At 37.9% G+C, this 27,352-nt stretch overlaps 1 protein-coding gene across 3 annotated transcripts in view; it reads right to left on the bottom strand.

The window, feature by feature from the left end:
• Window positions 1-13,543, bottom strand: part of raly (RALY heterogeneous nuclear ribonucleoprotein) — a 180,851-nt gene extending 167,308 nt beyond the window's left edge. For all 3 annotated transcript variants that reach the window (XM_041981455.1, XM_041981453.1, XM_041981454.1), the window contains exon 1: window positions 13,295-13,543. The gene's annotated coding sequence lies outside the window, so the exon portion shown is untranslated. The remainder of the gene's footprint in view (window positions 1-13,294) is intronic.
• Between the last annotated feature and the right edge of the window lie 13,809 nt (window positions 13,544-27,352).

A 27,352-nucleotide genomic window follows, 5' to 3' on the forward strand; every position in this document is an offset into this window, starting at 1 on the left:
ATATAACAACCTTATGCAAGATTTTAAAGCTGAAAGTGAAATAAGATCCATTTAATAATTATGAGATAAATCATCCGATTGGTTGACTAATCGATTTAATTGTCGGTGACTAATCGACCATCAGAATTGTCATTAGTTGCAGCCCTACCATACAGCCAACAGTGCTGAGGAACAAGCTGGAGAAGACGGGTCGATCTGCACCTCACATCCAAGCACGTCAAGCACAATCCTTAGTATCAGTATTGAGTTAGAAATTTTATTATTGTGACAATCCTTTTAAACAGATAGTTTGAGCAGCTTGTATAACAACTTTTCCTCAGACATTATATATTGTGTTGATTTATTTTGTTCAATTTGATTCTTTTCAACTTCTACTTATAAAAGAAAAAAAACAGCATGGGTTCTACGTTTATGTTTATTTGTGGTGGTCAACCAACTAGAACGGCAGCGTTTCCAGCTAATTAGCCTGTCAAAGAAACAACACAGCAACAGTCCTTGCTAAACAGATGACGACAATAGACACAGTGATTGAAAGGAAATTAACCCATGATGCTGTAATTAATGCAAATAACCTGAAATGCTTTGGGAGTGTAATTACACTGCACACATGCTTGGATGCACACAGATGCTTAACTGTTTTTTGTTGGAGAGGTTACAAGGTTATACATTACATGCAAACACACAAATCTAACAGCCATGAGCTTTGTGTGTGGTGATGCAGGAGTTGCTGGGTCACATTATTTAACTGGTTATCAGTTAACTAGCTCAAAACAAAGCAGGTACTGAAGCAGATCTTTTGTGTTCTGAGCTATAGTCACAAAGCTCCAAGAAAATGAGCCTGAACCAAATCAGTGTGTCTTCTGACACACAGGCTTTAACACTCTTAACAGTGCAAGTCTTTAACCAGCCTTCCTTCCTTCCTCCATCTTCTCTTAGTAAATTGGCAAAACTCTTCCTAATAAAAATAATTTGGTCAGCAACAGAAACAATCATGTACTATGGTGTCCTTCAGAATAGATATTAGAATGTAACAGCCTTCCCATAAGTTTGAAGATGTTTCTTTAATAACTTTGATAAATTATAAAAAAGATTTGTTTTATACTCCAGTGTGAATTGTCAAAAGCAGTTTCTGTCAGATAAAGCAGAGTTTTAGACACATTTATGGACTGATGCCTAATATAAAAAAACAGAAAAACAGATTTTTATTTTTTTTATTTATTTTTTTACCTTGTCTTGTCCAGCATCATAGAAAGCAGAATGATGATCTGGGTGCTGTGCTTTGCTGAACAAATTTGCTTTGCCAAGAGTAGTTTTATAGATATATAAATAAATATAAGTATCATAAGTAAATTTAAGTATTCTTTATTTTTCCATTTGTCTATGGCTGATTTTACATATTTATGCTGGACTGACTTGGGGGGGTGAAAACGAGTAAACTGAAAACACTTGCAACATCTTTTAGAAAACAAAACTGACAATCATCAGCAGCACCTACAAGATGACAGGAAAGCCGTAGAAGTCATTAATCACAACAACAAAAACAACAAAAAGAAAAACATCAACATAACTGTAGTTTCGGTGACTAAAACGACAGGACGACACAGTGAATCTCTCAGCATCAAAGCTAGTGAATAACAGAAATGAGTAGTAATCAGAATAACTTTGATAACGCTGGGTAAGATGCCCTTATCAGTAACAGTGGACCACTGTCTAAAGTTATCAGTCCAGATATCTATAGTGCCGTACTTGTCAGAGATACAAGGTAATTATGACTCAAAATAAAAACGGTGCCGCAACACAAGTCAGCTGGATTCGTTAGAGCTCCTTGTAGTTATACTATAGGTGGCAGCGGATATTAAACATGTCCCCTGGTGTGTGGCAAAAGTATTCCACATGTTCTGCAGAGTACCTGTGTTTCTAATGTCATCTCTCTTCTAACCAACGTAGTTCCAAATAGCCAACATGCTGTTCTGTTTAGTTCTTTTGCATCCACATTTTTCTCATTCCTCATCGCTACCTTGCACCATCAAAACACTAACTCCATGTGCTGTAGTGCAACAGCCATTAGCATCTACATGGAGCACGTATCCAGGACAGTAACAGTCCATTTGATTTGCCATTGACATACATGAAGTATGAATGCTCAGAAGAACTTGGAACAGCGTCACATCACTTCCTTAAAATATGCAAATAGGGACTACTATTTATTGCAGTTTAGGCAGTTGCTGCAATATGTATATCACAATGGCTAATATTGCGATGAAGGTAAATTTTCGATATATTGTTCAGCCCTAATGTCAGATATCGTATTGATGGCAAACTATAAGCGATTACAGGCTCAGACAAAGACTAGAACAACTGATCAGGGACCTTGTCTTTGCTGACAATGCTGCTCCTGTTGCCCACACAGAGTGCCTTGCAGTGGATCACATTGCGTTTTGCAGATGCTGCCGGTACCTGGCGGGGTTAACCCTAACCCTGCCGATCTCTGAAATCTTCCTCTAACACCCTCGGGGTGGGTATGTGAATTTTGTGGTGGGATGGCTTGGGTTCGTGCGCCGCGATTGCTGCTGATCACCCGGGTCTCTGGGCCTCCCTAGTCTGCCTCTAGCCTCCGTAGAGGCGTGATCGCATTTCCACAATTACACTCATCTCTGATCACTCCTCATACTCTGCATGCTGACAGTCACTGAGTTGTCTAGTGGGTGTATATACTAAGAGCTACTTTTGTTTAGGTTTTTTGTTTAGCTTTTTTTATTTATTATGTGTGTGTGTTTGGTACTTTGGTGGTTGTTGTGATACATGTTGTTGCTGTCTTGGTTATTTTTTTTTTTACAAACTCCTGATGATTGTCAGCTTAGTTTACTTATAAAAGCTGTAAGAAATTATCTGTTGTGCTACTGTACAGGTGAAGCCGTTGGTTATCTGGTGTTAGGTTGGATTGAAGGGTCGTTGTTTTCTTACTTTTCTTTTTACTTCTCTTCATTGCTCTCCTTTTTTTCCTCTCCCCTCCGGTCAGGTCCAGCAAGATTACATGAATCCCAAAATTCAAAATAAATAAGATAAAACAATATATTTAAATAAATACAGAAATAAAAATGAGCTTATCAGGAGGAGCCTTATACCCATAAAGCTCCCCTTGGCAAACCAAAGTCAGAATATCTTCTGCCTGCTACAGTGCTGGACAGGACAAGTAAAAATATAAATAAATAAATAAGTTACTGGCTGAAACACTTGCAGAGGTGAAGTCACATGTGCAATGTATCACACTCACACTTAATTTGTCCTCTCAAAAAGCCCCACAACTCGACAGTGTCAGCACTCCTGGTAAAAATTAGGAGGATAGTGACATTTTTCAACAAAAAACACAAAGCATGTGAAGCACTGTGTGAAATCCAAAACCAGCTGAACCTCAACACAACAAACTAGTGCATGTTACCACATGGTGGAACAGTTTCTCAAAGATGGTGGAGCACTTCTGGGAACAGCAGCCTGCTGTGACGCTGTCACTGGAAAACAGAAGAGTAAAGACAGAAGACCTGCCCATCATCACAGATGAAAAACTGACCCTACTCTTAGAGATTATTAAACAAATGACCCTGCTTAAAGTGGCAACTAAGTGCCTCAGTGGGGAAAAGATCCCCACCATCTCCATTATCGCCCCAACACTGGCCAAACGGTGGGAGGATTTTGTACCAGATGACAGTCATTTTGGAGATGAAGGAGAAATTAGGACAGGACTTTGACACCCGGTACACATATATCCAAGACCTCCTCGTCAAAGCTTCACCACTTGATCCCTGTTTTAAAGAGCTGGAATTCCTGGATGACAGCAACAGTAGGGACACCATATTCCTGAAGATAACAGCAGAAGTGGAGGAAATTGTAAGCAAATGTTTAGTATATTGTATCTACTGTCTTTGCCTCACTTTACATTTACTCTGCTTTTGTTTACGGCTGTTTTTATGCTTTGGTTTAAATAAATCTATGTTTTAATCTGATTAATCTGATTATTGTCAGGCAGAGGACGATGGCACACTGAATGAGAGACCAGCAGCTGAACCAGTAGGTGACCACCAGAGCTCCCACAGAGGAGATGATGATGAAGAAAAGGAGGAAGAGCAGAGGCAGGTTTGTTGTTTTATGAACTTATGTTTACATTCTACTAGTGTTCTGGTTCCTTTGTTGAATGAATGAATGAATGAATGAATGAATGAATGAATGAATGAATGATCATAGTTCTTATTGCAAGGCATGTAATCTAATAGTGTTGGATGTCACAATATGCAAATTAGATGAGTAAATTTACTCCCATCATAAACTTTGGTTCATGTTCAACATTTTTCTCATTTACAGTGTGCCTTTATCTCTAACCACTTTCAAGGTACAGTCATTTGGATTCTTGATATCAAAATGTAATATTTTCCTCGGAAAAGCTCCAGCGCCAAATGGGTTAAGTGTTCTACTGGCAGACCAAACTTATGCAACAAAACAAACCTGATCTCAACAAAATATGACAAATAATCATGACCTATTGTCTTATTACATGATGATGCTACACAATGTATTAAAAATAGGTGAAGGCATCTTGGTAACAAATGTCAACAGAAAATCAATTACCAAATTTATTGTACAAAAACACACTGCCTCGTTTAACTGAGGAAGTACAAAGATGCAGAAAAATAGATCTATGGGAGCGTAAGAGGAAGGTGGCAGAACAGAATTCATGTAAGACTTGTAGCAAAGAGTCTGTGGGTCACTTCTTACGTGACTCCTACATTTACCAATTGCTGGAATTGTTAATGACTTCAGGTGCAACGTGGGCTCTAAGAAACTTTCTGTCCTGGTTCTACTGGATCTTAATGTCGCCTTTGATACAGTAAACCACCAGATTTTATTGCACAAACTGAGAAGTCCGGTGGGCCTCTCAGGTACTGTTTTTAAATGGTTCTCACAGATCTACACTTTTTTCTACGAATGGATACATGCTTCTCAAGGACCCATACAATCAAGTGTAGGGTTCCCCAAGGATCAATTCTTGGCCCAACACTTTTTAATCTGTACATGTTGCCTCTTGGAGATGTCATCAGGAGACATGCCACTGATTTTCACAGCTATGCTGATGACACACAACTTTACATCACCATGTCTCCCGATGACTCAGAGCCAGTTAATGTCCTTTAAAAACTATATTTTAGATAAAAGTCATGGAAGGCAGGGAATTTTCTACAGCTTCATCAGGACAAAAATGAGGTTAGAGTTTTCCTGATGTGGATCTTTCATGCTGGGGACTATGCCTGCTGGGTAGGGCCGTTGTTGTAGGGATTGCCCTTGTCTGGTTGGCTGGGGGTTTTGCAATGCAGCGCTATGGGTGTGGTGTGGACCTCTGCTTGTTCTGAACTGACTGGTTTCCAGTGGTGACGCCCTCTGTAGTCTTGAGTGGGCAGGGTCCTGGTGTGAACAGATTCATAAAACATTGCTTCCTCAAGGTTGTCCCAAGCCAGATGTTTACTTCCTTAATAATATGCAGTTCAAGAAACAGAAGGTTGGGGGGTGCATGTTGTGTCTGTGAATGAGTGAATCTGAGAGAGATTATGAGGGTGTTCTTCAAATTGTTAGTTGTGTTTTCATCTAGAGTACTTTGTGCTACTTTTTGTATGAAAAGTGCTTTATAAATAAAATTTGATTTGATGTGGGATTTATCAACAGCTGATTACGAAGGTATGAACTGGCTTCCACATGTTTGACAAATGCAGATTTTATGTACTTACAAATATTCTCAGTTTCATTTGTTAGGTGGAATTTAGGATAGTTTTTATGAACGACTGATAAATGAGAGCCCTGGTCCACACTCCCACCCCTTTCCCTTGCGTACACTATTTTTTTTACTTTCTCACGTGATTAATAAAAGTTTCTTGCACTTAGAAAAATAAACTCCCACCAGCACACATACCCAAGTTTAATAACTACATGCAAAATTCACCACAGACTTGGACGTAAATCCACCCCAAAGGGAAATCCTGCATCACAACCAGCTGCGCAATCCTGTAACTAGACTGCTAAAACATAAGATAAATTTTAGGTATTTCAAGCAATTTGCTGTGTTGATTTTCAGCTTGCCCTTGGGATCCCAACTGAATCCATTTTTTTTTAATTGACATCCCCAAATCTTCCAAAATTCGTTCTGCATTCTCCCTCATCAGCGGAAGCTGCCATGCAAGGCGGCTAACCACAACCCGTCAGGAGCAATTAGGGGTTCGGTGTCTTGCTCAGGGACACCTCGACATGAGCTCGACCAGGCCGGGACCGAACCGGCAACCCTCGGGCTACAGGACGACCACTCTACCTGTCCTGTAGCCCAAGGGTTGTCGGCCTGTCAGGCCATTTCTGAAGTTGTTTGACTAATATCTGAAAGGTTTAGTAACATTTTCATCAATTTTTTTTTACTAGCTGTATATATAATTCAGCACCAGCCAAACTATCAGTCATCACACACAAAAAAAAAACACTCTTCAATTTTCTCTATATCTCCAGGCTTACATTTCTTTTCCCTGCTATGTTTCTTCCTTTATTCTGTTACATACTTTCTCTAGTCTCTAGTTAAAGTTGCAGCTTACAATAGATTTTAACATTGAATTGTGATTTTTGTCCTGTTCAGACAACATTTCAACACAGAGTAAAGACTGACACTAAAGCTGATCTTTTTATGTACTGTAATTTCAAACAAAGAAAACTGGAGTGCATCAGCATCAATTCCTTGGAGTTTAAGATCCTGTATAGTTGCAGAAAGATATTCTATTTAGTGGAAAGCTTGAAAGAATTTAGGTTGGCATGCTGCAATTTAATTAATTAGAAGTTCGTGGGGAATGTTTCCACTAGGGCAGAGTACTGCAATCACAGTTACATTAGCTGATTGCCATCAGCATTTATTATCGCTGCACCGTCAGTTTCTTATTCATCTACTACATGACTACCAGCTGACTGGGGAGGATCAAGAGGAATCTCATGTTGTACTGACTGACAGACAAACTATTTGTATATGTAGTTGATATTTACAAAAGAACACAAAATATTAAAAAACAAATCAATATGTAAAATGAAGACTTAAGTTCAACAATTATACTAGGATACAAACAAACTCAATTTTGTTTATGTTGTAACCTAAAACTGATCAGATATGACCTGGTACAGCAAGAAATAAATTTCCAAGAAGATTATGTGAGCATGTCAGGTTACAAGCTACAGAAGGGATTCAGTCTAATATATTAGGGCTGTCAAATGATTAAAATTTTTAATCAGATTAATTAACAACTTACACATTAATCATGATTAATCTTCATTTGTAACTGCTTGAAATTTGGTCATTTTTACTGTATTGTATCAACGAGCCAATGCTACAAATGTTTACTGTTAACTGACCTCTTGCGTAAACGTCTGACGTCCAAGGGTCAGAAAATGCAGCATGTAATGTCCTTCTATACACTGTTCTAAATCATCTCTACCATGTTCTAGATCATAATACAGAATTCATATATCATCTCACCAACCGTCTCCATGGTGATCATTTCTGTTATAAAACCAGCAGATGTGACGACGGAAGTTAAACAGTCAACTCTGATAAATCTGATCTGGATAAAAATGTTTTTCCTTTATCATTGAAGTGTAAGTGTTTGTGCAGCAGTCATAACAGCATCATCACCCAAAGTAAACACTTGATAAAAAAGATTACTGGGTGTTTGTTGTTGAAAGTCAGACAGGTAGAAGTAGCCCAACAGGCACATGGCTGTGATGCCTTGATTATTGAATGGCTTAAAACTAAATATTTTGTGTAGGTGGGGAGAAAATGGAGATTCTTGAGGGCAGCGCTGACAGGGTTAGAGGGGCAGCAGTGTGCAAGCAAAATACTTTGAATGTAATCAGGACTTTGTATTGTGCAAGTACCTTCTTTTTCTTTTAAAGAATTAGCTGAATTAAATTATCTCTGGGTCACATTAGTTGGTTAGATCTAGTTTCAGAAGTGTTATTTAACCAAATTACAAATGTGGACAAAATTGTTGGTACCATTCGGTTAATGAAAGAAAAAAAATGGTGACAGAAATAACTTGAATCTGACAAAAGTAATAATAAATAAAAATTCTTTGAAAATTAACCAATGAAAGTCAGGCATCGCTTTTCAACCATGCTTCAACAGAATTATTAAAAAAAAAAACTAATGAAACAGGCCTGGACAAAAATGGTGGTACCCTTAACTTAATAATTTGTTGCACAACCTTTTGAGGCAATCACTGCAATCAAACGATTCCTGTAACTGTCAGTGAGACTTCTGCACCTCTCAGCAGGTATTTTGGCCCACTCCTCATAAGCAAACTGCTCCAGTTGTCTCAGGTTTGAAGGGAACCTTTTCCAGTCGGCATGTTTCAGCTCCTTCCAAAGATGCTCAATAGGATTTAGGTCAGGGCTTATAGAAGGCCACTTAAGAATAGTCCAATATTTCCCTGTTAGCCATTCTTGGGTGTTTTTAGCTGTGTGTTTTGGGTTATTGTCCTGCGACTGAGACCAAGCTTTCTGACACTGGCCAGCACATTTCTCTCTAGAATCTCTTGATAGTCTTGAGATTTCATTGTACCTGCACAGATTCACGACAACCTATGCCAGATGTAGCAAAGCAGCCCCAGAACATAACAGAGCCTCCTCCATGTTTCACAGTAGGGACAGTGTTCTTTTCTTGATATGCTTCATTTTTCCGTCTGTAAACATAGAGCTGATGTGCCTTGGCAAAAAGTTCCATTTTTGTCTCATCTGTCCATAGGACATTCTCTCAGAAGCTTTGTGGCTTGTCAACATGTAGTTTGGCTTTTTAATGATTTGTTTTCAACAATGGTGTCCTCCTTGGTCGTCTCCCATTAAGTCCACTTTGGCTCAAACAACGATGGATGGTGCAATCTGACACTGATGTTCCTTGAGCTTGAAGTTCACCTTTAATCTCTTTAGATGCTTTTCTGGGCTCTTTTGTTACTGTTCGTATTATCCGTCTCTGTGATTTGCCATCAATTTTCCTCCTGCAGCCATATCCAGGGAGGTTGGCTACAGTCCCATGGATCTTAAAGTTCTGAATAATATGTGCAACTGTAGTCACAGGAACATCAAGCTGCTTGGAGATGGTCTTATAGCCTTTACCTTTAACATGCTTGTCCATAATTTTCTTTCTAATCTCCTGGGACAACTCTTTCCTTTGCTTCCTCTGGTGCACATTGTGTTACACACCATGTCACCAAACAGCACAGTGACTACCTGTAGCCCTTTATATAGGCCCACTGACTGATTACAAGATTGTAGACACCTGTGATGCTAATTAGTGGACACACCTTGGATTAACACGTCCCTTTGGTCACATTATTTTCAGTCTTTTCTAGGGGTGCCAAAATTTTTGTCCAGGCCTGTTTCATTAGTTTTTTTTTTTTTTTTTTTTTTTTTTAAATAATTCTGTTTAAGCATGGTTGAAAAGCAATGTCTGACTTTCATTGGTTAAATTTCATTCTTGTGTCACGTGCTAGTGTTTGCATCAGTGCGTGATTGTGTATGTGTGCGTCGTTCACACATGCAGCCAGCAGAGGAACATAAAGAAGAAATTCACCAAAAGGAAGACTAAAAAACATGACTAATTTGACATTTAACCGGCATTTGGCGGATAGCCCTCTGAGATTTACTCACCAAACAAAATATAAATATATATATACATAGATAGATAGATAGACAAAAAAGGACCTGCTGGTGTGTATAATGATCTTCCCAAACTGCCAAAGTAGTTGACAACAAAAGTTACATAGTAAAGTATGTTTGGTTTTCAGTAAAAATTATAAAAAGATGAACAAACTGTGCAATTGGTTGGTGAATGGCAAAATGGGAAACACAAATGAATATTGTGAAAAACTTGCTCCTTTTTAGAGTTTCAAACAAACAAAATAAAAATAAAATAAAAAGTTTAGTTGGTTAAATGAGGCCAATGTCAATAACATGTTTGGCAAACATATGTTCATATGCTTTTCTGAAGCCCAACAAATTATTAATGTATTTATGTTTGACAATGTTTCAGTTCTGGATTGATGCTATTGTCTTATTAAATCAATATATCTTTATAAATCTATGTATTGTTAAAATAGTTTTTCTGTCTAAAAATAACTCAATTCCACCACATAGTAAGTGTGTAAGTAAAGGGTTGATATTATTGCCCTAACAAAATCGAGAAGTAAAACAAATTAGCTGTCATGAACATGTCTGAAGCACGAGTATAAAACAAAAAAAGAGATTTTAAAAAGCGTTCAAGCCAGTATAGTGTCATTGGCACTGCACTCCCTTGGCCAGTCCATTTTTAAAACATTTTTAAATCTGAACTTTCATAAATCCCTCTAACACCTTGCAACTAAGGCTATCTGTGCTCTGTTATGCAGCATCAAGGGAAGCTCGATTATGCACATGACAGCTTTTCAGCTAAAAATTGCTACAGCATTATCCTTCAATGGCAGATTTTTGCCTGAAGGTTTGTGGCATGCCATTCTCTCATTGCTTAATATGTGTGTGCTGTCTACTCACAACATCGTCAACAAGAGTCCTGATAATCAGAGTAAATAGACTTAACCAAACTGTTCACAGGCTAAAAAAGCTCTGCAGAGCTGCATGCTTCAGACAGCGTTTCTTCACTGTGAATGGTTTTACAAGACTGCCATCCATCCGCGCGTTTTCACTCATAACTCTTTTTTGAAGAAGACCTTGTGGGCAAGTGCAAAATAATTGAATTCTTTTATTTATTGTTATGGTAACTTTTATTCATTTTGCTTCTGTTTTTAAACCATTCTAATTAAATTGGTCTTTTGAGGTTAGCATTATTTAGGCAAATATCACCAAAGGTGATCGAAGTTTATCAGGTAAAGTTTAACCACGTTGAAGGTTGAAAAGAATGTAAAACTGGAAGCAGACAAAGGCCAACACGTGTAGACCCATATTCACTAATGTGATAAAAAAAATAAATAAAAAAAAAAATCCTGTTTCTCAAAATTACTAATGGCTTGCTATGTTAAAGTCTCATTGCAGTTGCCATTCTGAATTTCCAAGTCATCATATTCTACATGATTCGAAGAGACAAACTCATTATTTGGTCACTCATTATTAACGATTACAGTATCTTTTCATCACAGCAACAGAAATAGGTTTCCATTCTAACAGCAGTCCACAAAGTTACCAATTATACAGCTTTTCTTCGCTGTCCTTGACCTCCACAGCCAAACACAACACCCTCTCTCACTGCTGCTTGAGAGCTTTGTGGTTGTGTGTGGGAGTTTGATCTGATTGATTTCTATGCAAAGCGACATACGTGAGTATGTTCACAACTGCAAATGAATCCATCTTTTCCCTCATCTTCAGAAATGCATGAGATAGGGAGATTTTGGCCTGGTGGCACTGCTGCGCTCAGTAAAGCCTGACCCTTGCCAGTCTGTTCAAATACTTCTGAAATAAATACAAAATTAAATGTTTGTGAAATATCTTACCGAAATTATTTCTAATTACTATACTTATTACCTGTTGTAGGCAGATTGAATCATATGTACTTACAAACTATATAAAACATTTGTGCTGCTATGATACAGATGTGACACATTCACAGGCAAGAAACTAAGAAGCCCCTGAAGTAGCCTGCAGCCTCGTTGATCTGATCCTGCAGACTCATCTTGTCCCCTGAGTCTCAGAATCCTGCCTAGTACTGCATCATAATTCACACCAACTCCACACCACAAAGTGTACAGTACTCTGCACATTAAAACACAAAAAATAGCATGTTGCCATGGAAATGTGTAAAGCATTGTCATGGGATTATCTCCTCAAGGCTGTGGTAAGATTTGTGTGAACACCTGACAAAAATTATATTACTCACATAATGTAGGCTGGACCTTCATTTTTCATCTAACAAGACCATTAACAAAAGAAAATGTAATGCATTCAAGGAAAGTGGTAAACATCTTGTTCATTTATGAAGCCCTCTGGCTTTAAAGAGTTTTTTTTCTTGTGTGTGTGTGTGTATGCAGAGGATGTGATGTCCCTTCAGAGCGGTGTAGATAAATTCTCTTACATCTCTCTGCCACTTCATATGTTTGCTTCAGTTCAGGCCTGTCAAAACTATAGCATCATCGTCCAATCGCCATTATTTGAGCCGACTGAAACCATTTTGCATCACAGTGTCAATTCTAGTCACCTGTATGAAAAAGGGATGCCACCTACTAAACTTCCATTATCATATATCCATATATTATACATCGCTTTTTGTCTGCTTTTGTTAAATGGCACCAACTACTTTTCTCAGAAGCAACTCAACGTTCAGTACATCACTCTGGGCACATTTTGGTTGTAAGCTAAATTAGAAAGAACCATTTAAAAAAAATAACTTAATATGTTTGACTTGCAGGGGGGGAAATGTAAAATTAAGATAAAGTGGACTTGCACTTACATTAAACTCTATACAAGATTTTCAGATTCATTACATAAAAAGTGGTGAGTTGTAACAGCTACACTAAGTTTTGTTTAATGAAATTTTCAAATCTACACATCTTGAAAAAACCAAACTAAATAACTGAATAAATCAATAATATCAGCCTGCTTATGTTACACTTCATAAACATGGATGAGGATCTGACTAACTGACCTGTCAGCTCTCCCTGGTCTGCTTGTAGGACAATAAAACAAGCTTAAGTGACTCACCACAATTCATACAGGCATCACCATCCTGGAAACAATGCCCATCAGAAGCACTCCAACAGTTCCACAATGTTTTAGCTGTCCAAGCAACATCTGACCATCTCCATCACCCAAACCACCACCACCATCATCATCATCTGAGCTTGGTCCAGGCTAACTGCATGGCCATGTTATAATACTTAAAGTCAAAACCTCTTTAAAATAGTAAAAAAAAAAGCCTCATTTCAGGTTTAAAAGGAAAGAAACCTCAGAGTGAAAACGCACGAAAATCGCGGAAAGGGTCAGAAACCACACACATAAAGAAAAGAAAAAGAAAAGAAACTCCACACACACAATGTGGAAAAAAATGTAACTAAATAGAAAAAAATAAACAAGTAAAAAGAAAAGCAGAAGATGAGTTTCACTCCGACAACTCGATCTGACCAAATGCTGAGTAAAAGCTCCAGCAAAGAGTCGCAGAACACCAGAGAAATCCAACAAGCCGCTGCAAAAATAACAAGAAGCGAGCCATGTGAGCAAGAAAGAGAATACAAGAGAAGAACTGACCTACCACCGTAGGGGGAAAAACGCTCAAAGAGGATGAAGAGATGGGAATCTGCAGGCGTGAGGATCTGTGCGCGCTCGGTAACCGGGCTGAAGCTCCGACTGCGTGTCTGCTGCTGGAGCGGAGATAAACGGCGGCAGCAAGTCGACCGGAGCGAACCACTGAGCTGCAGCAGGGAGGGGGAAGGAGAAAAATACATCTAAAATTTGTCCTGAAATTAGTTACTGGTCAGCCTACACTCTTGTCTTGGAAAAGCATTTTGTCTTCGAAAGAAAAATCAGTCATTCAACATTAGACACACCTGTTAAGTTCTTCACAATCACCTCACCTTCGCCCTTGACTATATTTATGAGAAAATACAAAACCTGGCAGCAGTTGAACAGGTCGTCTTTTTTTTATTTAAATTGTTAGTTAATCTGGGCAATTTTAACTCACCACTGTGCTAAAGTCCGACTAATGTAAGAATATACTCACTGGCCACTTTATAAGGTCCACCTGTTAAAATGCGTTTTAACCATTTTTCACCCAATCCGCCGCACGTGAAATGTAACTTGTCCCATCCCCGGTTTAACAAGTTGCTGTCTAATATGTCTCATATGGCAGTAACTCAATGCATTTAAAAAAAAAAAAAGTGGGCATGGTACAGATAACTTGAAGTGATTTTAAGTGACTTTGAACGGCCCAAAAATAGAGAAAATGTCCAGTCAGGGCAGTTGCCCAGACCAAAATGCCTTGTTGATGTCAGAAGTCAGAGGAGAGTGGCCAGACAGGTTTGAGATGATAGAAAGGCAACAGGAACTTACTGGTTTCACCCAAAGTATGAATACCATCTCTGAGCACACAACACATCCGACCTTGAAGCAGATGGAGCAGCAGAGTACTACTCCAGTCAGGTAAGAACAAGAAACTGAAGCTACAATTTGCACAGGCTCACAAAAGTTTTACAATACACAAATGGAAAGACATTTTCTGGTCTGATGAGTCTTAATTTCAGCTGCAACATTCAAAAGGTATGCTCAGAATTTGGTGTTATAAGTATAAGAAAATAAAGTATAGATCCATTCTGCTTTGTATTAATGGTTCGTGCTGGTGGTGTAATGTATGCGGATGTTTTATTGCCCCACTTTAGGGCCCTTAGTACCAACTAAGCATGTTTTACATGCCACAACCTACCTGAGTATTGTTGCTGAACACGTCCATTTTTTATGACCGCAGTTTACCATCTTCTGATGGCTACTGCCAGCAGGATAATGCATCATGTCACAAAGCTCAAATCATCTCCAACTGGTTTCTGGAATGTGATGAGTTCACTATACTCCAATGGCCTCCATAATGACCAGATCTCAATCCAATAGAGCATCTCTGGTGGAATGGGGGATTCAAATCTGCAGCAACTGTGTCATGCAATTATGTCAATATGAACCGAAACCTCTGAGGAATGTTTCCAACACGTTTTTGAATCAGTGTAATGAAAAATTGAGACAATTCTGAGAATAAAAGTGGGCCCAGCCCAGTATTAGCAAGGTGCACCAAATGAAGTAGCTGGTGAGTATTTATGGTATAAAACAATAGAGCTATATTATTATAAAGAGGGCAATAGATCAATAAAAAGAATGGGCATCACCATCAGTGTCAAAATGTATTTGAAGGTACTACTAATCTGTTAACAATGGGATTATCCTTAGTTTGCATGAGTAATTAGTAATAATTGTGTCAGTGTTCTGTGAGAGCAACATGGTCAACAAAATCATAAAACAGTAGAGTATTGGTAGACTGCAAAATGTTGTCATTAACATAGCCATAAAGACCTCTTAATACTAACCAGAAGTGAACTTACGGCAAGTAAACATGGTAGGAATAAATTATTTTTTAAAATAATAAGAAGTTAATTTCAACCAGACATCAGCCACAGCAGGTTGAGTCAGGTGTATCATTTTAGCATTTCAATTATTTATTTATTTGTGTGCGTGTGTGTGTGTGTGTGTGTGTGTGTGTGTGTGTGTGTGTGTGTGTGTGTGTCATCAATCCAGGTAAAAACCTGTCTTGTGTTTATTTAAGCTGAAGTACAAGTACATATGCATCAGAATTAATCTCCACTCAGAAAAAAGATACTAGACAAATAAAGGATCAGAAGACCAATACTAAGGCTTATTTTGAGAAGAAACTTGCACATGCACACATGCAGAGTCCCATCCATTTTCACATGCAAACAAAGAAACCATATATCCAGCTTAGCGTGTACATCCTTCATTGCAAAGTTGCGTATGGTCTTTTAGCATCAAAGAATTTAATGAAGACAAGAAAACTTATTGGCTAAAGTGAGGGCAATGCCATTATTCCAACTGCTCCACTAACCCTAGTCATAAGATATTACAAAGCATTTGTTTGTGGGTTTTAGCACTGTATTGGAACGGCTGATTTGTTTGCGCGCGTTTGGGCCTCAGGGGGGCACAGTTCTTTTTGCATGGCCCTTTCCATGCAGGTCTAGTACTGCAGCTTCAGCCTATGGTAAATAAAAGGAAGTGATGCAACAGGAACTTCCTGTTTCTATGGGTCATGAGAATGGTGGTGTGCTTGCCAGGCTGAAGGCTCATTTCTTATCTCGGGCCATCCGTTTGTTCTTAGCCCTTTGAGTGGCAATATAAGTAAGTTCACATGTTTGTCACATTGTAAGACTATATTTAGCTGATTATTATGTTGATTCATAACTTGATTTGCATTATTTATATAGCCACCGCTGCATATTGTATTTTCTTGTGTGCCTTGTTATGTATATCTTGAGAAGTTCTGTCCTACTGTATTCATGTAATTTGAGCGAAAATGACATGCTAATATATGTAGCTCCTGAATATGACAGTGATGTCCTAGGTGTGCTAAATTGTGTTCTTCCTTTTATTTGTCTATTTCAGTTTCACACTTTCGTATAGTAAATCCTGTTCAACTACGACACCTGTCTGTTCCTTGGAGGAAGCATTACATGGGAAAGTTTAGCTGGCTGTGAATCTCAGTATAGGACAAGAGTCATATTGGGTGCAACAGTACAAGCACCGTTCACACAGGAAATTTGTAGGGTAAAGCTGAGTGAAAAAATGAACATAGAAAATGTTTTTCCAACACACCATGATGCAGTGGATAATGTACATAGCATCCACTGGTAGCACCCATTCTACATTATCAGCTAAAGCAGTAAACTGATGCACAGCAGGATGCCACTGATTCAAGACTTTAAGAAAAAAAAATATCTAATCTGCTGCACAATCCTTACTGCTTGTATGTGTCACTGCAAAGTTGCCAGAGAAATGTTAAGAACTTGGAGCATTATTTTGTTTGTTTTCCTAACATCTGTAAAAAGCCAAACTCTATTCTTTAAATGCCAAAAGGCAGCCTTTATTTAATTGCCAAAGAAAATTCTTCAACTGAGACAGAGAAGCAATGTGAGTTGAAGAAGAGCCAAGATGGTTATTGTCTGTCTAGATTCTCATGTTGTTTCATTTAATGATGGAAATAGTAGAGGTGAACACAAGAAAGAGGAAGAAATGAACACCACAAATCACAAAACAAAGAAAGGTCTGATCATCCAGAAAAAGGAAAAAAAAAATCAAATGCATAAAATGATTTTTGCATATTTGATTCATGGAGATGAGAAGGGCAGAGGGCTATAAATGGACTGATAAAGTTAAAACACGACTCAAAGTTAAACACAAGAATCATTAGTGACACTGAGTCAGCTATTATTCACTCCCTTGTTTTAGTTGTCATTGTATTCATATTCAACATACTTTTTGGCTTACCTTTCATTATGTTTCATCCATTCACTGTTTTATTGTATGTTAAACTGTCATATTACCAGTGCTACACCATCAACCTTTACATAATCAGTTTATCTTTTTAACAGTGCGAGGCCTGCAAATCACTGTTGCAACAAAGCTGCATCATCACTTATTTCTCACAATGCATATAAATGTGACAGTTATTCAGCTGCCATCCGTTTTATGTGTAACATAATTTAGAAGTGAGTGTGCATTTGCAGAAAACACATCAAAATACAATCAACCAATTCATAGAGAAAGAGTTTTCTAAACCTAATTCAGTAATAACAGTTACATTACAACAGTTTTCTCAGTTAAAAGACAATACAACATACATTTTTCAATAACCGTTAATAGTGAGTAGCCTTTGTGATATTCTTTATCAGCCATGGCTAATATGTCACAGACACTAAAGAAAGAAAGAGAGAGGGTGTCAGCTTTGGAAGTTGGAATTTGTAGCATATTGTCTTCCTTCATGTTCATATTAATTATTTTTGCTTTCCCCAGTGCTGCCGTGAAACAAGGAGTATGGAAGAGAAAAGCTGTGAGGGCTCCCCAAGTGATTTGATTTTTCTACAGAGAGAAGCCTGATGTTTAAGGCTCAGAAGGAAGAATGAGAGCAGCTCCTCTGTTGCTGTTCTCCGTGTGGGCCAAAAGAAATGGCTGGAGGAGAGCCAGGGGGAGTTTCTCTTTACAAGAGTAAACTCTGACAGATTAATCTGAATGACAATTATTTTAAATACTGTTTACAGTTTATATTTTACAGAATAGTCTGGGTCAATTTTGAGCCAGCAAAATAATTTTTTCATCATTTAAATTTCATTACTGTAACCAGACATCTAAAGGTGTATAAACAAATGAACATAATCAACCCTTTCTCACTCCCAGCTCATCACATGCTGACTTTAGTCAGCAGGTGCTGCATCAATTTTGAAGAGTTGTTGCCCCCAAAATATCTGTTTTTAGATGTGCAAGGTTTCCAGAGCTGGTAACAGAATGTGTTGCCATAGCCACATGGAAAATGCCAGCAAACTCATGACAATCAGCAATATTTTAGTCTGTATTTGAATGTCTAACCGTGACATTTTAACTTTAGACAGGCATCAGAGAGTGTATGCACTTCATCAACTACAGATTGTCCTGTATATGAAATAAATTTGCTTCGGCTAAATGCACTTAATTAGTGCAGCATCATGACCTGCTTTGCATTATAAAAGCTGTGTAGGAAGTGCAGGAAATGGCATTGTGTAAATATCCACTTTAAAATTCTTTGACATTTTTTATATATATATATATATATATATATACTTAAGTTGTTTTAGACAACAAGACTCAGACTTGCAGCCCGCGGGCTAATTGCAGCCCACTATTTTGTGGCCCCTGCCTTGAAATCAAAGCTTAGTGTTAGTGCAGCCCGCATGTTTTTTCTCACATGGGTGTTTTATATATATTTTTTTACACTTGTGGGCTACTGTAGATCAGGCTCCTGACAACAGCATGAATTAGCAACATTGGCCACTTGAAACATGTTTTGGGAGTGTCACAAAGTGGAGGGAAAATCCTGCCACCCAGTGCAAGTAGCCAGCGTTTTGATTTCTGTTTTCTTTTTTGGTCCCTCAGCCCCAGTCATGTCTTTTTAAAAACTTGCCATGAAAAGAAAGGTTGGCGACGAGCACAGACAGTTTTAAGAGAAGTGGGAGATGGAATATTTTTTTGTAGAACATAGCAGTAGCCCAACGTGTCTAATATGCACAGATAAAGTTGGGGTCCACAATGGAGATGAGCAAGAGGACCGGGCCGCCAAACTTAAAACATGTCTACTGAGACTAGATTTTTTCAAGAAAGCAAGCAGAGAGAGTGATGCAGCAGTCGAAGCTAGCATGATTGCTAAGGCAGGAAAACCATTCAAAGACAGCGGGTTTATCAAACATTGCATGTTACAGCATGCAAATATAGTCTATCCGGACAGGGTCAGTTTAGCAACATCAGCCTTTCAGCCAGTGGCAGAGCACATTTCTGACCAGTAACATTTATAATCAACTGCATGAGAAAGCGAAACATTTCCTGTCATACTCAGTCGCTCTTGATGAGAACATAGACGGCACTGACACTGCGCAGCTCACAATATATGTCTGTGGTGTTGATGACAATTTTGAAGTGATGGAGAAGTTGCGCACAATGATTCCAATGCATGGCCAGACCACCGGTCAGGAGATATTCTGCCAGCTGTGTGATGCCATTGTAGATGCTGGCTTACTATGGAGGAGTTTTGCTGGAAGAACAATTGATGGAGCGCCAGCAATGACAGGGAGCAGAAATGGACTGGTGGCACTTGTTCAAAGAAAACTGGAAGAGGAGGGTGTGGAAGAGCCCATCGCTCTGCACTGCATTATCCATCAGCAGGCCCATTGCAGCAAAAGCCTGAAGTTTGACAATGTGATGTCTGGCGTTGTGAAATGCATCAACCGTATCAGATCCAGGGGCTCAAAGCACAGGCAGTTCTGCACCATTTTGGAGGAAATAGAGTCAGCATATGAGGATGTGCTGTACTGCACCAAGGTACATTGGCTCAGCAGGGGGGATGTCTTGAAGAGTTTTTTTGAGTTGAGAGCAGAAGTAAAAGTCTTCATGGACAAGGATGGGACGATTGCTCCTGTACCAAGTGGTCCCAAAGGGCTAATGGACTTAGTTTTTCTTGTAGACATCACACAGGAGCTGAATGTACTGAACCAGAAGTTACAAGGCCAGGGCCAGCTTGTCAGTGCTGCTTATAACAATGTCAGGGCATTTTCCAGCTTTCCCAAACAAGCCTATGTCATTTCCCAGCATGCAAGGCACTCCTGGTATCAGGCATACCATTCAGTGGTGAGAAGTATATTGATACAATTGTAATGCTACAGGAAGAATTTGATGACAGGTTTGCAGACTTCAAGATACACAGTTTTAGGCAGTTAAAAATGTGATTTTCTGGGTTTTAGCACTACCTAACTGATCAGAAAACCTTATGATTCTCCAAACAGAGAGCACTCTTCACTGATCTTCTACTGCAGGTGAGAAACAGTAAAAACTAAATATTCCTTCAAGTACGTTGACTGGCAAGACCTTAACTAAGTAGTTTTTAATTTTAAATATATGGTGATATAATCAAAATTGAGAAAAACAGGAAAAAAATAAACCAGCAGCCTCAAGACTAAACTCGAATATGAATCACATCCTTCAGAATTAGATGTTTATTCTCCTTCTCTCTTTTGATCTCTTTACTTTGTCTGTGTTTGTTATCAAGCACCATGAACTGATATATTCCTGTTGTTTTATATCATTGCAGCAAGTGAGTTACCTCCTGCTGCAAAAGGATAACTGGAAGCTTACAGCTGCAGAGAAGATCACTGACTAACAAAAATGGATGAAAAAAATTATGTTGAAAACTGACATGACCCGTTGACATGACCATTAAATAATATGTGGAGAGCAGGGAGAGGAAAAACATAGCTGCTCAAAAGTAATATTACCGTGCCTGTTTGAGGGGAGTGTGACCATGTAAATAAATCCTTCAATTGTACAATTGTGATGAAGACAGTGCACTAAAAAAGATCTTCCTTCCAGAAAATGGACAACTTTGAGGATATCATAAGTGAAAGTCACATGATTGTTACAAATAATAAGCACAAAAACGTCAGTAGCAACATTCTACCAGGTCTGGTCAGAAAAGCAGCTGCAGAGAAAACAAATGCCAAATGTTATTAGTTTTTTGTATTTTCTTTTGCTTTTTTGTTGTTTGTTTTTTGTTTTTATTATGATTTTAGTGGTGAATATGACTTATGACAAATTCTAACAGGTTTGTCCATAAAGTCTGTGCAAAATCTGGAGAAATTCCCTCAAGACGTTCCTGACATTAAACTTTTATGGTGATGATGATACACATGGATGGTCAGGCAACTTGAAACATAATGTAATGATGGATGTGACTATAGGTGAAGCAGAGGCATTAAAAAAAAAAAATAAAATAAACTACTTTCTCACTTTTACTATTTTAGAGATTCTACCTCAACACATGAAAGGCAAACAGGCATCAGTTTCATTCGAAACCTGGGCAAATGTAATAACACAGACAGTTCTTACAGTTCTTTCTCTGTGTGTTTTTATTAGAAAGTGTTAAGGTGTTAAGGTTTAACAACTAAACTTCAAATTGTAAAAGAGCGGATCAGGAATCATGGGGCATCATTTTCACACATGGATTGGTCACCACAGGGTCCAGACCTGAACCCCATAGAGAATTGCTGGAGAAGACTTCACACAGTGATACGACTCTCCCATCATCACTACAAAATCTTGGCCAAAAAAAAAAATCAATGCAACTCTGGAGGGCAATAAAACTTATGACATTCAGAAGCCTATGAGTTTTTTCCCTACCGTTATAATGGCAAGCCCCGCCCGATGCAAATGTGAGAAAATATACTCACAAACAATAAGGAAAATCTCTATCTTAGTAAAAATCTATAAAAGATTTTCAGACCTGATTCACAAACAAATAAGGGTTAGATCAGACTTCAGGTTTTCTGGTAATTTTTTCCAAATATCAAAAGCATAAAAACCAAGCGCTGATTCTCCTAAATAGTTTTAACTCTTGGGTTGAATAAAAACTTGATCCAGATATCTTTTGATGTCTCATGGCTTATAATGTGTCAGCAGATCAGAGATATATTTTGGACCTGAGCCATTCAGAGCCCTGTACACCAGCAGCAAAATTCTAAAATCAGTTATTTTGGTCTTTGTAAGAACACAAGCAGCAGCATTTTGGATTGATTGCTGCTTTTTGAGAGAAACCTGTAAAGACTCTATTACAGTACTCAAGCCTACTAAAAGAAAAAGCATGAATATGTTTTTTATCATACTGAGAACAAAGGCTAATTCTGAATTTATCTTGCATCCTGTCTTGACTCTGAGCTCTCTTCAGTCAGTAAAAGTCAGTCTGACATTGACTATTCTGTCATATTGTTGGCTTTGTCATTTTCTGTCTTTTATCTCTCTTCCTCTAATAATGTCCGCTTGCATTTAGTCATGGTCTGCATTTAAAATAGCCAGTAATTTGATATTCAGTTGCTGGTGTGTGCTGTGGTGCCATAAAGCATAACACAGCCCTCACATAATACCCTGGGCTGGAAAAGAACTGAAGTGCAGTTTCTTAACCTTAGGATGCTGCAGGGCAATGACTGCTCTGTGCATAATGGATGTCAGTGTGCCATCAAACCGAATCAGAAATACGGAGTTTTTACTGTTGGAAAGCTATGTAGTGTTATTTTAAACTAATTAACAAGACAAGCAACCAAACAAATTTAAAACTCTGTCTGGCCAAACATTTTTTGTGATACAGATATCTAAGTTTTTGGAAACCCAACGTTTTGCTGACCCATCAAGTGTACCCAGTGTAACAGCTGTGACTTTCACTGAAGCTGCTGATTTCTACAGATGTCTAAACTGCAACATAAGACATTTTTATCATTGGGTATACATTTTATACATGAGGTTTGTAGTTCATTAAGAACAGTGAAAGGTCAGCGCACTGCTGCTAAAGATACCAAACAATATGTTTACACAGTTTCACCATACACAAAGACAAAAGACAATTAAATAAAACATGCACAATTCTAAACATATTTACCTATTTCACAAAACACGTGCACCAAAAAATCTGATAATTCTGGATATATAATCAAATACAAGTGATAGAACTTAGTCCTTTATTGTCTTGTCTTTTCAAAGCAAATGAAATAAATAGCAGGATTTTGTTTCAGCAAACTAGTTCTATGCATCAATTTTAAACAAGCTGCATGAAATTTTATACTTACCATGGAAACATAATTTAAATCTTGCACCAAATAACAGATGGAGACACAATTACCTTCTCTCGTCTGTTGGCCCCAATTAATGCATTGGACACAAACTGTGAGGATCAGGCAGGAAATCCTACATCTTAAATTCCATCCCCTGAAAGCTTTCTAACAGGTTGCTGTTCCCCAAAATATATATTGAATGGCAACTTTGGTGCTTAATGATCTGAGGAAGTGTTGGGTAAGCAAGTGGGCTTTGTCTGATGGGATGGTTAATTTATGGCTTAAATCCACTTTAATTCCCACTACTGGCTTCTCCTTTGATGGCTAACATGTGTGGGAGGCACTTTAAATTCTCAGACAGGATGAAAATAGAGCAATATTAAGTTAGTGGTGACAGATATAAGGTTGGAACAGTTAGACAGACTGTGTAGCAGTTACACTGGATACGAGGTCAAGTCAAATATTTCTGTTGGTGCAACTGAAGGGCAATAATTCAGTCACTATTTCCAGCTACCTGTCCAGTCTAGATATTACTCAGAGGGAAAAGAGTGAGAAAATGCAATCAGGTAGTAAATCAGTTTTGTCGCGTCAGTCATCCTGCTTTCACTACATGCAGTGTAATATCAATATGACCTTGGGGAAAGTGGATTCACAATTTTACTCAGTCCAGATGGTCAGGAGAGGACTGAAGCTGTGATGTGAGGTGACCTGTACCGTCAGTTTTCCCAAGAAAATAAATAAATTAAAAACAAAACTCTGAAGGTCTTAAACTGCAGAAACAAAATACCAATGTGGAGTGAATAATTGATGTTATTCTAAACATTTGCTTTGGAGTTAAAAGGTGAAATTGACATTTTTCTGAGACTGCATTAAATGGGTGTCTTATACAGGAAATGAGGAAAAACTACCTATAAAATGTTGTGGAAATAAACGATAATATGTGATAAATCTTTTAATTAAGTGCATTTCCTGGCCCACTGAGGAGTGTCCTGAGATGTACATATTTCCATATTATAAAGGAACATTACAGCAATCTTATTGTGAGGGAGCTGCAGACACCCCCTCACTAAGCAGGTGCTCAGTATGTGGTTACACACACACACACACACACACACACACACACACACACACACACACACACACACACACACACACACACACACACACACACTACATGCTCCTTGGTGTCATTTATTTGTGTTTCTTTGGTTTTTGTTAATGTATTGAGCCACTAAAGATGGATCCTATTTAGTTGGTTAATAAATTAATGTGGTTTATTTTCAGTATATGTGTTGGTTTGTGTCCAATCTCGCTCTCTCTCTGAGGTGATTTTGAAGATCAGCACTATCATGGAGCCGCCTCCATGAGTATTGCTAACAAGGGCTTGGTGTGCTTAATTAGCTTGGATGGCACTAACCAAGTGGCTGGAGAGGAGGGGAGATATTGGGGAAGACATTGTTAGTTTTCTTTTTTGCTTTATTAGTTTAAGTTGTTTTGAGGGTTTCAGTAAATGGTTAAAGAGGGATTTAATATTGTATTTTGTGGGATGGTGAATGAAGCTAACTTGCAGTGAATGTTTTTATGGTTCAAAATTGTATGTACACCCCTATGTTTCTAATGAATGGTTTTGGCCATAGCCTTTATATGCGTTGTTAAAAATAGTGAGTAGAGGAATGATGGATGTATGTGAGATGCAAGTAAAGACCCTGAGCTCAGTCAAGATTGGAGTAGATGTGTTTTTTTTTCCCTTTTTCCGGTGCTATACCTCGGTGGATGTCGGCATTCTGCAACTTTGAAGGAGTAAAACCTTACACTTATTAACTGTATTAAAAAGACACTTCCAGTGTTGGTGATGTTATTCACAATGAGTGTGTGAGCAGATCTAATGAAGTGTGTTATTCTATTGGAAATTTGTTGTTAAATAAAACCCATGGTCCTGATCAGATATAAGCAGGAAAACTGGATTGGGAAAACTAAAGAATCTGTGTTTATCTGAAACATGGCATATCATCTTATCAGTTTAACTGGTGTCATTAATGAAAGAAAGACTATTCTAAACTAAAATATTTAGAAATGGAAAATTATAGATCAGTTGCAACATCTATTGTTCTTACTAAAGTGTTTGAACAATTACTTCAGAAGCACAAGATACTTACTGATAATCAGTTTGGTTTTAAAAATAACCACAGTACAGATGTGTGTACACTGCAAATGCAGTACCCCCTTTCTAGTAATTAATGGGGTTCATCAAGGTGAAATATTGTCACTTATTCCTTTCAGTTTGCATATGGAGGGCAGTACTATATTTAAGTGAAAACAGGAAGGTGTGCATCTATGTACAACTTTGACTAAATCGTGGCAGCAGAAAAAGATAGAAATACACATTAACAGATGCTTCCTTTCATTCACACAGATTGAGCACATAATGCTTTTATCAGCATGAATAACATGTGGATAACAGTTTTATTGTCCCGGCATGTATCCCTGATATGTTTGTGCCAACATGACAGTTTAATTTTCTTCAGCTAACCTTTTCATATAACACCTTCACTGATAAGCTCACATTTATCCAACATCTTTTTCAACCTTTGCTCTGCAGTCTTTGCAGACATCTAACCTTGGAGAGCACAAATAATAAAACCCATAACCACACACCAATACACACATTTTTGTACAAAATGATAAAAAAAACATACAATCTACTGTGGTTAACAGAAGGTACATGTCAGTGGTTATGTTGTCTCAGTCCTGATAACATGACATACTTTTTTCACACCTACAAGGCATCCTAATATTTTATGCCCTACCCTCAAAACAATAATAAAAAAAAAATCTAATGAGAGGTGCTACATGAAAATGTCAGCTTCAGTTATATTCCATTAAGAATTAAATTTTACCGCACATACTTTAGAGCACTAACATTTTACATTTGCAGAAGCCCTAGATATAGATCATTTTAACATTTGCAGTCAAAACAGTCCAGTGTAACATGAGGGTCATTTAGTGTTTAAGGAAACAAATTTCTTTTGTAAACTGACATTACAGATGGCCTGTTACACTGTTTTCAACAAAAATTGATTAAAAATTAAATAAGTCTTCAAAGAAGATCTGATTGGATGGAGCATCCACTTATAACTGCCATAGGTAAGTTTTACCAAATTTAGGTCAATGAAGTTCTTCTTGTCAGTTGTCACAAATAGGGGATGCTCTTCTGTCTCACCCAACATCTGTTTTTCCTGCAGATAGTTTTGAACCAAGCAATATGAAATCTAAGGACTACGCTCTTGTCAGAATTGAAAATTTTTTACAATATAATAGGCAATGATTTTGATGCCTAAATCTTACCAACAGAAAAAGAGAGAAAAGAGGCTGATAGTAAAAGAAAGAATAAATAATGCTCTTTAAACAGAGGCACACTGGGTAAGATAGAGTAGGTAAATGGTGATGGCATTCCCATAATTTCCACCACCACTACCCCTCCAACCTCCCCTGCCAATACTTAGGCATACATTCAGAATAAAGCACAGTCCTGCACAGCTTCTGATCATTTGCTGATAAATATTGAGATTGTACATAAACATGGTTTCAGTGTAAGGGTTGCTGTTAATTTATAAATTGGTGCTTTCTGGAGATCTAAAGTAAAATGGTAATATTTTGCTCTGGTGACAAGGTTATCGATAAGTCTGTTCATTTAAGAATTTGCTACAAGTGGCAACTGAACAGTGAGTTGTGACAGTTAGTTTTAGTGTTAGATCGTCCTACTAAAGATTAACTACCTCTGCGTCATACATACAGCCTCAATATGAGTGCTTCAACTTCAAATTCAACAGTGCTTTTGTATCTTTTCGGTTATTAAGTTAGGCTGTTGAAGAATATGTGAATGTTACATAAATTTAAAACTGAAAAGACAAAATAACGGAGGACAGTTTAAAAGTCAGGAAAACTAAAACCAAGGTCTGTAGATGAAAAAAACAAAAATCCAAAAGAGCAAGGAACGCAGGCCTGGTAACAGACAATCCGACAAAGGGAAGAAGAAGGATAGCAAGACCATGTACACACAAAAACTTACAAGGGCATGAAAAATATTTCTATGAATTAACTGCAGCTCGGATGCACTGCTCTAATCCAATTTTAGATGGATGTCCAAGTAATTCCTTGAAAATTTTCCTATTGATCCAGAATGCTGCAGCCAGAGGAGACTATCAACTGGTACCATATAGAAAGATCACGTTTCTTAAATATGCATTTTATTCAGTTTCCTTTCTAAGTACATCCCCGTGTTTTACACCATTGGAAAGCTAAGATTCTTGAGATTTGAATGACATACCATTCTAGGCAATAATCAGAACAGTAGATTCAGTAAACACTTTCTTAGACCAGTCGTAAATGGAATTTATCTTTGAAGCAATACTGGGCTCCAGTAG

This window comes from Melanotaenia boesemani, chromosome 3 (assembly GCF_017639745.1).
Source record: "Melanotaenia boesemani isolate fMelBoe1 chromosome 3, fMelBoe1.pri, whole genome shotgun sequence".
Lineage (NCBI taxonomy): Eukaryota > Metazoa > Chordata > Actinopteri > Atheriniformes > Melanotaeniidae > Melanotaenia > Melanotaenia boesemani.